Raw genomic sequence first — 16643 nt, 5'->3', positions numbered from 1 at the left:
TTACAGACACACAATGTACATCTGTTTTATAATCTACAAGGTATCTCAAACTAATGTACATATTCTTCGAAACTGAATATCTCTTTAATTAAAGAAGATAGAAATGCAGTAAAACATTTGTGGTGTACCTTAAGGTCCAACTAAAGGTCGTAAATATTCAAAATGGTCTCCTTCAGCCGCAATACACCATCGACAACGACTCAGAACAGAGTGACATGCCAACTGTATTGTTCCTAGTGGAATAGCATCACTGGCCTCGTCAATTTTCTCTCTAAGATCATCCAGTGTTTGTGGTCTTGCAGTGTAAATTGTGTTCTTGAGAGTACCCCACAGACAGAAGTCTAGAGGAGTTATACCAGGGGATCAAGTTGGAAACTCGACACTCCCTCTTTGTCCTATCCACATTGCAGGAAATGTACAACCGACAAGTACCCTCACATCAATGTGTAAGTGATGTGATGCACCACCCTGTTGAAAGCAATAATCTTCATTTTCAAAAAAGTCATTAAGACCAGGAGTTATCATACGCAACATTTCTATATAAGAGTCACCGGTGACAGTGTTTTCAAAGTAGTACCGCCCAATTAATCTTCCGGAAGACAGACCACACTAGACTCATACTGCTGATAGATTAATATGTCTTTCCTCTGTTACGTATGGGTTCTCACTTGTGGGCTTTCAAATAACTACGCAACCTCCATTAAAATTTTGGTTGGTTTAGTTGTCTAGGGTCTGGGAAACGTAGTTGCCGCATTACTGGCCAAATACTGCTGCGACCACAGTATACGACAAGAATACACTCATGAATGGAATGGTCGAAGGTTTCTATCACTCGGCAATTGCGAATTATGAATGTAACATATAAATTTATAAATGAAAGATGCAATTAAATTAAATCTGCAGGTACTATCTTAACGACTTTAAATGATGAATATGAGAATGCGGTATATTTCCGCAAAACACTTATTAGTGTCGATGGTCCAGCAATTAAATAAAATATAAGTTGAATAACAAGGAAACAATAGATTCTTACAGCACGTAATTAGTTATGTACAACAACACAGCTCGTGAGATATTCACTTCTAAACGCACACTACGTCTTTACTGTAGAAGCCACCGAAATCTCACAAGTGCACAAGTCGACACTCCAAAGTATTTCTATCTGCCGCGAACACGCACAAACCGCTCCACACTCTCCAAGTCTCTGGCGCGACCGAGCCTCCGTCGCTCCGATACGTCCAGCAAACCCGTGTCCTGTGCCGTACCCTCCAGGACTGCCCCGCACTTCCCACCTACCTTCACCCGAACTCGCTTCCATCCAGTCTCCCCATTTACGAGCGCTGTGATTGGGTAGAGCGCTCGCGCCATGTCTTCATGCCAACGCACCCACACAAACATAATGGAATACATTCGAAGTACTAGATTTATATTTAAATAACTTGAAATTAAATAAATATTCCTACTGCTGGACCATAAACACGCTCTAACACACATTATTAAATACATAAACAAATTAAATAAACATATATCAAAGGAATAGCAACAAAAGGTAGGCCAGTAGCCTAATGTCTCTGTGCTTTCTAAACACAGTGCCGGCCGCGGTGGTCTAGCGGTTCTGGCGCTGCAGTCCGGAACCGCGGGACTGCTACGGTCGCAGGTTCGAATCCTGCCTCGGGCATGGGTGTGTGTGATGTCCTTAGGTTAGTTAGGTTTAAGTAGTTCTAAGTTCTAGGGGACTTATGACCTAAGATGTTGAGTCCCATAGTGCTCAGAGCCATTTGAACCATTTTGAAAACACAGTAAATATTTAAAGAAGACATAGGTGAATTAATATATTTATAAGCATGCTGCTACCGGTTTTTCGTGTAACTGTGGAGTACTTATGGTCTGATGCGATCGATAGTAATTGGCCACTTTGACCTCCAATAACTCATGTACTATTCAAGTTACGTGGCTGTAATTCACACCAATTAAAAAAAAAAAGGTTCAAATGTGTGTGAAATCTTATGGAACTTAACTGCTAAGGTCATCAGTTCCTAAGCTTACTCACTACTCAACCTAAATTATCCTAAGGACAAACACACACACCAATGCCCGAGAGAGGACTCGAACCTCCGCCGGGACCAGCCGCACAGTCCATGACTGCAGCGCCTTAGACCGGTGCTTCTACTTTTTTTTTTTTTTTATGGTCTCATTTCTCATTTTGATCGTTATAGTTTGTTCTATGTGTTCGGGTTCAAAATGGCTCTGAGCACTATGGGACTTAACATCTATGGTCATCAGTCCCCTAGAACTACTTAAACGTAACTAACCTAAGGACAGCACACAACACCCAGTCATCACGAGGCAGAGAAAATCCCTGACCCCGCCGGGAATCGAACCCAGGAACCCGGGCAATGTGTTCGGGGCGGACGTCCTGTGACGTCCGTTCAAGTTCTTCGTTGATCCATTCACTTAGATTTCTTTTTTTTTTTTTTTTTATTCCAGAGGGCAGCTAACCCTCTGACCGAGCACGACCCTCGGCTAAACCTGCACGGCACACACCAATTTAGTTTTACACTAATAGCTCTCTAAAGACACGTCGATCGACGAACGCGGATGAAGCGTTTAAATTTTGGAAATTCGTTGCTGGGTGTTACTTGTATAATTCACTGTCAGATACTAAACTTTAAACTAATAAAGATATTGAAAATCTGATTACACAGTCAAAATCGTCGTGCAAATAATAGTAATGTACATGTTTCTTTTTGAGGTATCATGATTCATCTGGCTACTATTAATTTCTATACGAACTGTGAAATGTCTCCCGTTAAGGTTTCACAAAGTCCGCCGTCTTCCGCCCTTCCAAGGAATTCCCAGCCACGTGCTCGACGGACCGGCCGTTGCTAAGCTAACGTTCAGCACCACTTGGTGGTTGCCGGGCCGAGACTCGCCGAGAGGCCCCTAGCTCGGCCACGCCAACTCAGAACTCAGAATAGTTTCAGGGCGCCACAACTCGCCCGTTACCTCACACACTGGTCCAGTACACGCAATTATGGTAGTTAATTGTTCCATTAAGTTTAAAGGTCACTTCATCTGACCGAAGAATTATATCGTGAAATGCAATTTTGTCATATGATGACATGATGGAGACCGTGGCTGTTGTTTGAAGACAAATGTTGCTGTCCTAACACCATCAACAAATATCGTGAAATGTTGCTCTTCTTGGCATCTGTAAACGGACCATTCACAAAATTCTCTTCACCTATTGGGATCATCCTCATTAAGGGTATGGAAAAGTCTTTGCAATGTAAGGCTTCAATTTCTGAGACCACTGAATTCTGTGAACACTGCATTTTTAGTTCCCAATCTCACAAGAGCATTGCCTTGCAGATTTATTCGAGATTGTGAGTATGCTCGGGTGACTGCATCATCCCTATCATTGTCTGCTGAACATCTCTTTCTTCTGCAATGTCCTTTCTTCAAATCTTGTACCGTTCCTCTGATGTCAAACTTGTCTCAGATTCTTGCAATTGTTACCCTTGGTGGTGATGGTGTTCCAAATTCAGCCCTCCAACATCATCATACCTCACTCACATTCTCTGTTGTCCAGTAACACTTTAGCACGCATTTCCGGTGAGGCAACAATAACACCATGTTTACAATCCTGGAACAAAAGAAAGTGTTGTTATGTTTTTCATTGCCTTCTGAATAATTACCCACAAAAACTGTATTTCTTGCTGTCTAGGGCCTGTGTCCCGCTCCAACGCAGGGGCGGCTTTGTTATGACGGATTTGGCAGTGTTAATGGTTGAGGGTGGCCAGATGCCCTTCCTGCCGCCACCCCGAACCCCTGGGACGGAAGTAGTGTACCCCAGGTGTCTGAATCAGGTGTAAGTCATGAAATAGTGTGAACGTTTTCAAATGTCTGTGAGTCGTGTAATTGAGGCGGAACTTGGGGACCAGCCCGGTATTCACCTAGCGGGATGTGGAAAACCGCCTAAAAACCACATCTAGGCTGGCCGGCGCACCGGCCCTCGACGTTAATCCGCCGGGCGGATTCAATCCGGGGCCAGCGCGCCTACCCGAGTCCAGGAAGCAGCGCATTAGCGCTCTCGGCTACCCTGGCGGGTAAAAACTGCGTTTCTATCTTCTTTAATTAAAGAGATATTCAGTTTCAAAAAGTGTATACATTATTTTCGGACACCCTGTATATGAATCGTAAATATCGAATGGAACTGGGCATAGCTTTACATTCAGAGCTTTCTCGTTTAATGTAGGGAAAGCAACAACTCGTTTGGCGTTTACTGCCTGCTACTGGAGACTTCAACAAGCAAACGTCATCCGTTACAGTTCTTGGTATTCTCATGAGTCACATGTCTTAGCGTCACTCCACGCACAAGTGCTTCCCCTGAGGAGTCTCCCACGACAAAAAAAGTCACTAGCGCTACAAGGGAGTTTACCGTCTGCTTCTTACGATCAGTTAGCGCTTCCTCCAAGCGTTTTCTTGCAAGTGCTAATTATATTTGTGAACAATTTGTGCTAATTACGAATGTGAACAGAGCCCTGGTGTGAATGAAGGGTACTGACCGTCTCTTGGGCAAATAGTTACTGCAACAGCAAAATGTTGCGTACTCTCTTCTCAGAGTTAACATGCGTCTCTTAAGAAGACGAAAGATGTATGCTGTGGCACGACTAAAGAATTGTGGGACGTAACTTGGAAGAGTCGCTAAATGCAAAATTCTCACGATTTGATAGGGAAGGAGGCGGAGGTATGGTTTAAATCTTGAGAGACTACTGCGATACGTTACTTTATGCAGTTTCTTTGAAGATAACTGCGGGTCACTTGAATAGGAATTAAATTGAAGCGCTCACATACTGTAGCACTATGCAATATTGACATGATCAACAAAAATATACAGTGGTCAAAATAAATGTTTCATATTGCTGAAACTTTAATATTGACATACCTATATACCTGCAGTAAACACTTCAACATTACTAACTTGCACTCGCTGTTCAGAAAGAATTTTCTTATCAGATCCCTATTCAAATGGGAACTGCCCGATTCTTTCGCGTGGCGCTCTTAAATAGTTCCAGCCTCGTACTACTGGAGGAGTCTGGTATTTTACCGAATAATTGTGCTATATCTAGAAGCTGCGTTCATAGTCATACAGGATATGCAACATGCAACACCATCTGTGAGACGACGTTGTCAACATAAACTTGTTGATATAAATAAAACTGAGGTTACATTTACATATTGAAAGTTGTGGACAGAAATACGTAATGATATCAATACATTGGTTTGTTCGTAAGGTAATTCTAGCGGAAATAGCCCATGTTCCTACTTTGAGGTGGCAGTATGTGCAGCCTGTCGCAACCATTTAATCTGTAAACATTGCAGTACTGGCCGCGGAAGAAAAGCAGCAAGTGTGCAGGGCCGTTATCTGCATATAACAGCAAGACGAAACAATCAATACAGTGCTACACGTCTACAGTGTCAGTGCCAAATAGCTACAGGAGTACAGTCGTAAGAAAACAAATGATACGAAATAGTCTTCAAGAACAGGGATTACGTACCGGAATTCCTCTCAAGGCTCCGCCTCTGAATGGGGTCCGGAGAGGGGCTCGGGTCGCATGCGCATTAAAACACTCTTTGTGGGTTTGGCAGCAGTAGGACCCACTGCTCTTTTCTGACGAGACTCATAAGTCTCCAATCTGGCAATATTGATATTTGCGTGTGGAGGCAACGAGGATGACGTTTCCACCCTACCTGTATCGTAAACTGCCACCGTCACTGACGTGGTTCAGTCATGTTATGGAGTAGTGTCATATATGGCGCAGGACATCCCTCATGCCAATACATGTGGTGTGAAGTACCAGCAGGGCATCCTTCCATTCAAAGTAGCATATTGGAGCACGATTCACGTTGATGGACGACAATGTACGTTCCCTTTGTCATAATCTCGTGGACACCTCCGTAGTGGGGCACAGACTCAGTCGGATGATATGGTCTCCATATTCTCCAGATCTCACTGCATTGATAATGCATGAACCATGCTAAAACGAGCGTTTTTCAATCGTCCTGTCCTACCAGATGCCTTACGGGGCATGACAGGTCGATGTGGAGGAATGGGACAATATCCCTCAGGTTATCTAGACAACTTGGTAATCAGTACTCCTAATCGCATTCAAAAGTGTCTCCAATTACGAGGAGGGCCAGTTGGTCCATAAACAATGTGTTACGCAAGATTACAGTGAGAATAAAGTGTAGTGTTTGCAGTGGACTCTTCTGTAAGTTTATTTTTTTGTGTGTGTTTGTCAACTGGAAATGGGTTTAACTTTATTATTCCTGTTTTCTTATGACTGTAAGTGCCAGAACAAAACTTCTTTCTGTTGTGACTTGGCAAGACAGCCAAGCCACTATGACCGGTAGCCGAAAGGCACGCGTTTAAGCTCACGAAGGCTGGCGTGAGGTCTGGAACAGGACAATGTAATTAATATAGCCAATAAGGTACGTTGCTGCTGGAATACTTAACTTTAATCCATAATTGGTGTACATCGGTCTGACGGTACATGCATCACAAGATAAATAGCACATGATAATGGCGCCTTGCTAGGTCGTAGGACGTACCTGAAGGCTATGCTAACTATCGTCTCGGCAAGTGAGAGCGTAATTTGTCAGTGAACTCTCTCTAGCAAAGTCGGCTGTACAACTGGGGCGAGTGCTAGGAAGTCTCTCTAGACCTGCCGTGTGGCGTCGCTCGGTCTGCAATCACTGACAGTGGCGACATGCGGGTCCGTCGTATACTAGCGGACCGCGGCCGGTTTAAAGGCTACCACCTAGCAAGTGTGGTGTCTGGCGGTAACACCACACTTTCGTTTCCCATAATGTCTTTTATAGACAATAAAGCAATATGCAAGACTTATTTTGACACTGTATGAATTAATAATGCCATGAAATTGGTTGCAGCCACAAAGATGCAGAAAAATAATTTGACTCATGGCATTATTCCCAAACTCTATAACGCTACAAAAACTGTAAAATGGAAAGTATTTTTTCCAGTTACATAATAATGTAATCTGCGTTGTCACTTGGGGGATAATATACTACAAAACATTCGTGTAGTATTGCGGATGTTGAACCATTTTAAGCTAATAGCACCTGTCCGTTCTAATACATTTTATCCCTACAAAAGAATTAAAGATTTTGAGGGTGTATTCGTAGCTGTCTAGAGCTTGACACAGAGTCTTGTTGTTTTTCAGTAATATGGGATCCTTTTCAGCATTATTAATGAAATACAGGAAAAGAAATATGTTAAATAATACCGTGGTAGCAAGAAAAACCATCAGGAAGGATAACACCATAATTTAACGCACTATTCACAAGCAAACATCTTCTAAACTAAGTCTGAAATCATGAAAAAATTTGCTTCTAACAATAAGGAATCTTAATTTCACTCAGAACGAAATATTATACAAATGAAAATCAAATGAAAATCAAACAGGTGATGACAGCCTCGTACCTATTTAATAACGCGTGGCCCTCCCTTTCCTCTCGATGACCTCGACGCGTTGTGGCATGGAATCCACAAAACACTCAAAGTGTTGGAGTAAATTAAACGCCCACCACAACTCACAGAGCTCTGCTATCATACAATCACACCTTCCTTACTTGCGTTTCAAATACGCTCAACGGAAGTTAGATCAGGCAGAAGCAGTCTTACGCTTGCTGAAGTTCCTCAAACAATTCTGACACAATGTGGAAGAGACAGGTTGGTGCATTGTCATGCTGAAAGAACAGGCAAGCCAGGTGGTGTAGCAAAAAAATGGGTGCACGAGAACGGACAGTAGATTAGTCTATCGTTCGTCAGTGGAAAACAGTAGCGCACGAATGCACACCGGAAAAATATCAATTACCTCCAGCAGACATGAAGCTACTATCGTGTACCACAGTCTCTGGTCTTCATTATGGTTTCACTCCAGTATTCCATACCCAGCTAAAGCTCCTCAGTAATGATTTAGACCTCTCAGACTTATCAGATTGATCTGATACTGACGGCTGTGTTTCACCTGTTGTTAAAAATACTGTAATCACTTTCTACGGGATTAAAATGGGGCAATTCATCAGGCCAGTCGAGGTGAGATAGGGCGTCTAGCTCGCGCATCAAACCAGTAACGTATGCGAGCATTCCTCTGAAAACGATTGTTGTCATCTTGGAATATTTACGTGTCCACAGCACACTCATCATGAAGATGTAGAAGAAGGGCATCACTTGCTCGTCCAGAAAGTTGAAACAAACATTCTTATTGTCATGTTCATGGTAACCGGAGTCGGTAAGTCCAAGTTAAGGGATACGACAAACATGACGGAAAAATCACATAAGCACCTCCAGACTAAACTAAACCCTCCACATATTGTGGGTTAAATATCTCATTGGGCTTTTGATGACCTTGTCGTCTTGGATCATTTGAAAAGGGGCCAAATAACGATTCATAGAAGCATCCTACACGCCTCCAATCAGCTACTGTCTAGTTTGTGTCTTGTTTCGCCCACTGAAGACGTATCTTTACGTGCATTTGTCAGTAATGACCTTTTTAAAGGTACCCGACTGCTCAAGTCCGATGTATGCAGCGCCCTTCGCAGTGTTCGGTTGGTAACTGTTTGAGATGGGCCTGTATTCACTGACAGCAGATATTCCTATCGTGTCTGAAACCAATTGTCGTTGACAATGGATATACTCGTCCTCAGTTCCTGTCACTTAGCATGTTTATATTATGAATCTTCTTAAGATGAAGTTGTCAGTGGTACACCATTCCTGGTATCACGTTGGACAGGCTGCACTGATAGACAACAAATCGGTCAGTTTGACACACGGCGTGATTATGAGCATGTCTGAACATAGCTCTTATCTGCCATTTTGTCATGTATTCACGGTGAAGGTGAATGGCACAATGTGGTCTGCCATTCTCATGCAGCAACAGAACTCTAGGTGTCAGAAGGCCACGTCACTTACTCTGTATTGCACATCGGAGTTTTGTCAGGGTATCTCAGGAAGTGGCTGCGTTTATTATTGTCTCTTGCTCCATAAAGTCGTCTAACAAGACTCACTGTCTATCCCTAAACATTGTTGCATAATGCTACGTGTTTGTCTGCTTGGCCTTGACGTTGACTGGTGATGTCACGTGACGTCATTCCATTGATTGGCGTTTAGATTCTGGGGTCATGTGTGGAACCCACGTCTCATCCGCTGCTACCCCTGTCTATCCCTAAACATTGTTGCCATAATGCTGGGTGTTTGTCTGCTTGGCCTTGACGTTGGCTGGTGATGTCACGTGACGCCATTCCATTGATTGGCGTTTAGATTCTGGGGTCATGTGTGGAACCCACGTCTCATCCGCTGCTACAATGGTCTCTAATATATTGGTCGGAAAAAATCAAGAGCTCTAGCCATGAGTTCTATTTGCGTTTCTCAATAAGCAGCCTGGGGACCCAACGTGTACCTTTACGTCGAAGTTTCAGCTTTTCGAGGACAATTTTGGGCGAAGTTGTTCTACCGACAATCGGGAATCCCAGTGCCGAAGTTGAAATTGTCAATGGCTGGTTTTCAAGAATCTTTTCGTTCACGGCTTTGACCAAATCTTCTGAGATCACTCATGGTCTATCTGATAGTGGTTTATCATGGACATTTTCCCGTCCGCCCTTGAAAGCTCTCACCCACTTACACGCTTTACTATCACTCATACACCTCACTTATCTGTCGGTGAATTTCCGCTGATGCAAAGTTACTTGCTGTCAAAAACCGAATCACTGACTATATTTCACTGTTGACAGGCTGATCAATGGTTTTAAACATTTTTAACTTAGCTGCAGCGATTTGGACCTTACTTACGAGTAATCATCGCATATCAATGATCGGCCACTAAACATGACAGACGACATGCAAATTTTTCTCCTTGCAGATGACACAAGTGGTATTATGAAAGACGTGGAATGTAATATATACTCTCTCTCTCTCTCTCTCTCTCTCTCTTTCCAAGCATTCATCCTGACTTGCAGGGTCTGCTGTTATGGTTAATCGGATTTGGCAGGTTAATTAGGGGTGGTCAAATGCCCTTCCTGTCACCAACCTGCCCCTCCCCCCCTGGGACGGAACATGTGTACCCCAACTGTCTGCGTCTAGTTTAATCCATGGAATAGTCCGAACGTGTTTCAGATGTTGCGAGTCGTGTAACTGAGGCGGATCGTGGGGACCAGCCCGGTATTCAACTAGCAGGCTGTGGAAAACCACCTAAAACCACATCCAGGCTTTCCAGCACATCGGCCCTCGTCGTTAGTCCGCCAGGCTGATTCGATCCGGGGCCGGCGCGCCTACCTGAGTCCACGAAGCAACGCGTTAGCGCTCTCGGCTAACCTGGCGGGTCGAATGTAATATATACTTATGTTCAGAAAAAAACACCTTGAAGGACTGGAGATAGGACGTTCGTATTCGCAGCACATTTACATCAGTATGTTCTGCAGAAATGATTAGCATTTGAACCTTCTCCGCCCGCAGTTTCAAGGTCAACATCGATATCACGACATAACACCATCTGCCGATAACATATGCCTGCAGCTCTCGTTGTGTGTGACTTGAGCAGATGTGCAGGATGCCCCGCAGACGTATGCGTGAACCGTACCGTCAAATCAGTGAGTTTGAAAGACGGTGCATTATTGGTATGCTAGAAAGTGATGCATCGCTCAGGGAAATTGCTGCTCATATAGGACGAAGTGTTTCGGAAGCGCAGCGGATGTGTGCAGAATTGTTCACGGAAGGCCGTAGAATACGACGAGATCGGTCAAGCCGCACCACCTAGACCAGCCCCCGAGGAGATGGACACCTCATCTGCATTGCATTTCAGGACAGATCTGCGTCCTCCTCGGCTCTGACGCTACAGTGGAACAGTGGAACACATCGTACAATATGAGGTGTGACGGTCCGTCGCCGTTTATTACGGCGTGGGTTATGTACGCGTCGTAGACTTCTCTGCCTACCTTTGACGAATGTGCAAACCATGTCAGACAGCACTGGTGTATGGAACGAAGTCACTGGGGACAGAAATGGCATCACATAGCGTTTTAGGACGAATCCTGACTCTGTTTGTTTGAAAATGATGGCTGCATTTTGGTTCGCTGCAGACAGGGGCAGCGGCATCACATTGACTGTATTCGCACAAGACATAAGCACCAGCTCAAGGCCTTATAGTGTGGAGTGCTACTGGATACAACCACAAATCATAGACGGTGTGGTCCCGGCGGAGGTTCGAGTCCTCCCTCGGGCATGGATGTGTGTGTTTGTCCTTGGGATAATTTAGGTTAAGTAGTGTGTAAGCTTAGGGACTGATGACCTTAGCAGTTAAATCCCATAAGATTTCACACAGATTTAAACATAGATGGTGCATGCCAAGGGTACTGTGACCGGTGTGACCTACGTAAATGACATTTTATGACCCGTAGCCACGCTCCTTCTGCACAACACCCCAGACGCTATGTTTCTGAAATACAATGCACAATCACATGTTGCTCCACGAACACGTGCCTTCTTGGTGTCACAGGATGTCAGCCTTTTGACCTGGCCCGTCAGATCACCAGAGTTGTTGCCAATGGAAAACGTGTAGGATTCGGTGAAATGAAGGTTGCAGCGCAGTGACCCAACGCCAACCACCACAGATGAATTTTGGAACCAGATGAACGCAGCATGGATGGCTATACCACAGGACGCAATTCACGTCTTATAAGCGTCTATGCCGTCACGCAAGGACAAGTTACCAAGGCCCAAGGAGGACCTTGTACCTACCAGGCAACAGGACATGCTGAACTGAGATGACTGAAGTGCTAATCATTTCTGCAGAACGTACTAATGTATATGTCCTGTGAATATGAACGTGTGTGTCTAGTCTTTCAACGTGTTCTGTTTCGTCCGAACATGAGTGTAAATGATGTAGCTGATAGGGTAAGTCAGTAACACCAGCATGTATCTTTCAGAGAACAGGTTAACGCTTAACTGCAACAAAACGCAATGCTTGCAGTTTCTGACACGGAACTCTTGTAAAAGCGAAATTTAATTGTATGAAGATGATGAAACAGTCAGTGAAACCGACCATTTTAAATTCGTAGCACTGAGCATTGACATAAGACAAGAGACAATTCTTATGGAGAAGACAGCAGCATTCAGTTGCTGCACAAGATCTTGAATGTGATACATTCAAGATCTTGTGCAGAAACTGAGAAACTGAATGCTGCTACCTTCACCATAAGAATTATCTCTGCTGTACCTAATACTGAAACGTGAAGGCTTATTTACTTTGCTTACTTTCCATTATCTCGTAAGGAGTTTTATTTTGGGAGACCTTTGTGCACTAAAGAAGAATATTCTCAGCTCAGACAAGTGCGACCAGACTGATCTGCAGAGCTTGTTCGTGAATTTCATGTAGCTCGTTGTTCAGATTGTAACGCCGGAAATGTATATCCTCCTATTTCCATCCATTATACTATAATTTTTTCTCCTTGCTTTGTTACCTCAAGATATGACATTTCTGTCTCTTTATATATTGTAATTGTTTTACTGTTTGTATATATATATTTATGCATTTATGTTTGTTTGTTATGTGAATATTATTTGTATTTATACGCTGGGTCTGGCCTAGGCAAAACTATGCTATCGAACGGATACATCGATAGGTCGTGTGGAGAACCAAAGTGTGTAGGATCTTTGGTAGTGTTAACGCTGTCGCGTGGAGCGCGGGCAGAGGGAGTCTGGCTGGAGTAGCGAGTGGAGCAGGTGTGTTGTGTGAAGCTCCCGCGAGTTGCCGCGTTTTCGGGGTTTGGCAGCATGTAATTGCGCTCGACTTGCGATGATAGTTTCTGACATGGTGTCGCGGACGGGAAGCATTAGCTGGTGCACATCAAGAGCCCGTTTCGTCTGGTGACCGTGCCGAGAAGAAGGCGCGCCAACATCCAGCTTATGCAACAGCGACGGCCGACAATGAGTGACTGTCGCCACCTCCTCGATCGACGGCTTCAAACCTTCAATCAACCAACAAGGAAGACAGGAAGCACGTAAAGTTTTAGAACTGTATGGCAGACCTCAGCTTTTCAAACTTTTAAAATTGTTGCATCACAAAATTACAGCAACTTAGCATGAACGTTTGTTGCTCATTGTCCCAATTGCATTACCAAGCAGGGTCCCTTCCTTTTCCGGAATGAACCTGAGTGTCGTTGAAATTCAAACGCCAGCATCATTCCACTTCACTACTTTAATTTCAAAGTTCAGTTAAGGTATTCATAGCTGGCTACAATATTTAGATTACACAAGCACAAATTAAGAGTGCGAGTTTTGTTACCGTATTTCAGCTTACCTGTGACTGCAGCTCAGCTTGGTACGTACTAAATTTTACTATTGTTAATTGTTCAGAATCATTTAATTCAAGTTCAAAGTTAAATCTCTTATTTCTAAATTGCGTAGATTCAAGTAGCTTTTGAAATGATTGTTGAGGTATTCCAAGTGTGGTGTCACCGCCAGACACCACACTTGCTAGGTGGTAGCTTTAAATCGGCCGCTGTCCATTAGTACATGTCGGACCCGCGTGTCGCCACTGTCAGTGATCGCAGACCGAGCGCCACCACACGGCAGGTCTAGAGAGACGTACTAGCACTCGCCCCAGTTGTACGACGACTTTGCTAGCGACTACACTGACGAAGCCTTTCTCTCATTTGCCGAGAGACAGTTAGAATAGCCTTCAGCTAAGTCCATGGCTACGACCTAGCAAGGCGCCATTAACCATATCTAGAGAGAGTCTCACTTGTATCATCAAGAATGCTGTATACAAATGATGGATTAAAGTTAAGTATTACAGAAGCTACGTACTTTTCTTTATAGCATTCATTACGTATCCTGTTTCAGACCTCACGCCAGCCGGCGTGTGTAACGCGTGCATTTCGGCTACTTCCGAGTGGCGCTGTCTTGCTACGCCACAACACCAAGACTAACCGTATTTTACTGAAATTCGATGGGCTTCAGAAAGGAAGCTCACTATTAACTTCAGTCACTAAATTAACTTTCGATTTTCCTGTTTTATTAATTCTTTTGCTAAATTAAGTCAGAGAGTAGCGAAATTTATTACTTCTGACAAACTTTCAGTTTTCACACTGCACGTGTCAACCTTCAGTTGCCACGCTTCTAGTGCTAATTATATGTGTAATAATCTTTCTTTTTCAGTTACTATAGTAATTGTCCTTAGGACTGGCGACCGTAATTTCCCCCAAAACCTCAAATATCTAATTACCGCTAGTTGATTGTTAACGTAACGGCCGCACATTTACTTTCTTTATTAACTTTACCCCTTTTTCAAAATTAATTTCCACCAGTTTCATTAGCATTTTTCCTTTCATTTAGATGTAACCCTTTCCTCCCTCTTTACCGACAAATTAACCTCGGTGACGATTGCTTTTCCCAAATTTCCCTTAGGTACAAGCGGTTTAATTTTTCACTGTCATTAAGGTCGATAAGTGAGGGGGAGGTTACAAGATGCTCGGTATTTTAACTCTGCCATCCCTGTACATATATTGCATCGTAGGATTTGTTGTTGACAATACGAAGGTCCTTCAAGTTATAGCACCTCCGGTTTTTTTTTTTCAGGACGAAACAGATAGAAACACGTGGTTTGTTTTAAAATAAGCGTACACTGAACACTCGCAGCACTGTACGGCAGACAGAACTCCAGCAGCAGGGGGGAGAGTGAGGACTAGAATGAGATTTTCACTCTGCAGCGGTGTGTGCGCTGATATGAAACTTCCTGGCAGATTAAAACTGTGTGCCGCACCGAGACTCGAACTCGGCACCTTTGTCTTTCGCGTGCAAGTGCTCTACCAACTGAGCTACCCAAGCACGACTCACGACCCGTCCTCACAGCTGTAATTCTGTCGGTATCTCGTCTCCTACCTGTCAGACTTCACGGAAGCTCTCCTGCGAACCTTGCAGAACCAGCATTCCTGGAAGAAAGGATATTGCGGAGACATGGCTGTTTTTTATATTGAAAATGGCGACATTTTCTTTAAAAGAACAATGTGTAATCATTCTTTTTCTTTATTTGCGTGATGTGAAACCGATTTAAATTCATCGCCATTTCAGTGAGACATATGGTGATGGTGTTATGCACGTGTGTAATGTGCGTTCGTGAGCGCAAAACGCCACGTGACATCACACCGAGACAAGCTCGGTCTCGTACTATCTGGTCTGATGGTATGATCGAGCGAGTGAAAAAGTCGTTTTCGTGTATTGCCGAATGACTGTGGCACACATCGCCTCCAAAATAGGCATTTCCGTGGAATGTGTGCACATAATTATGCACGAGGTCCTGGAAACATGACAAGTGTTCTGCAAATGGGTGCCAAAAACGCTGACAGATCACCACAAACCAAGCTGTAGTGATTTCTCATGCTCCCTGCTCTGTCTCCTAGCGACTTTCACTGTTTCCAATGATGAAAGACATTCTCCGTTGTAGCACATTTATTAGTTGTGCCGCTACTGCATCAACGGCTTTCCAGTGGTCAAACCAGATTCCTCAAGAAGCGCTCGCTGTGGCCATATGGCTGGACGTTGTGAAAAATGTGAACGGCTGCAAGGAGATTACGCCGATAAGTAACCCAGGTTTCACAACTTTCTTGCGATTAGTTCCTCAAAACTAATCAAATTCAGAACAAATTTTAACATTCATTCAGTGGACACTAGATGGGAAAACATACACTTGGATAACACTTCCTTTACCTTTGTAAATAAATGTATGTGCTATTCAACAGGTTCAGTTTCAGTAAGGTTGCAGGAGAACTGAAAAAATTGAGTGTTAAACCATATGTATCCAAATTCCACTTCAAAGGTTACCTTATGGCCCACTCCTATTTGTGAAGGATTTCATCGCAGGAGTTGAAAACTTTTGTCTGTAATTTTATTGGGCTACGAAATATTGCTGCTGTAAGCTTGTGCGCATAGGCTTGTCGCTCGCTTTTGGAAGGATTTTGCGCTATTATGGTGACTCGTGTGGTGTTCGGATGTACGAATCGTTCTGATTGTGATGGGAAATCGAAGGGAATAACATGTCATGTGTATGTTGTCTCGTTAAGTGTGATTTTACAACTTCATTGTGAATGAACGTGTGCTACATCGGTACTTGTACTATAGCATGTTTTTCTCCTGTATGATTTTAGATTTCCTAAAAATGAAAGTCGGAAAGCTCTGTGGGAGAATGCCGTGAGGAGGAAGAATTGGCGTGCGTCTAAATGGAGCACTATATGTTCTCAGCATTTCCGAGAAGAGGACATAGACCGAACTTCCCTTTCAACAGTAAGGCTCCGAGAAAATGCTGTACCATCAGTTTTCCCTACACACCCAAAACATTTGCAAAAGGTATGTTAATTCAAAGAATTAAATTCTTAGTTTTCAAGTTCACGTTTCAGTATAATACGTACGTATCGTCGATAATCGAAGTGTTGAGTAACTCACTTTGTCTTCATCATGTACCAAATTAAAAGCTAACACTACATTAACTGGCGTAAAGTATAGGCCTAAACAGGACACTGTGTAGATTTGCCATTCTATGTACCGTATTTCAGTAAATATTGGTGGT

Source organism: Schistocerca cancellata, chromosome 7 (assembly GCF_023864275.1).
Source record: "Schistocerca cancellata isolate TAMUIC-IGC-003103 chromosome 7, iqSchCanc2.1, whole genome shotgun sequence".
Lineage (NCBI taxonomy): Eukaryota > Metazoa > Arthropoda > Insecta > Orthoptera > Acrididae > Schistocerca > Schistocerca cancellata.
Note: the sequence above shows the minus strand (reverse complement) of the source record.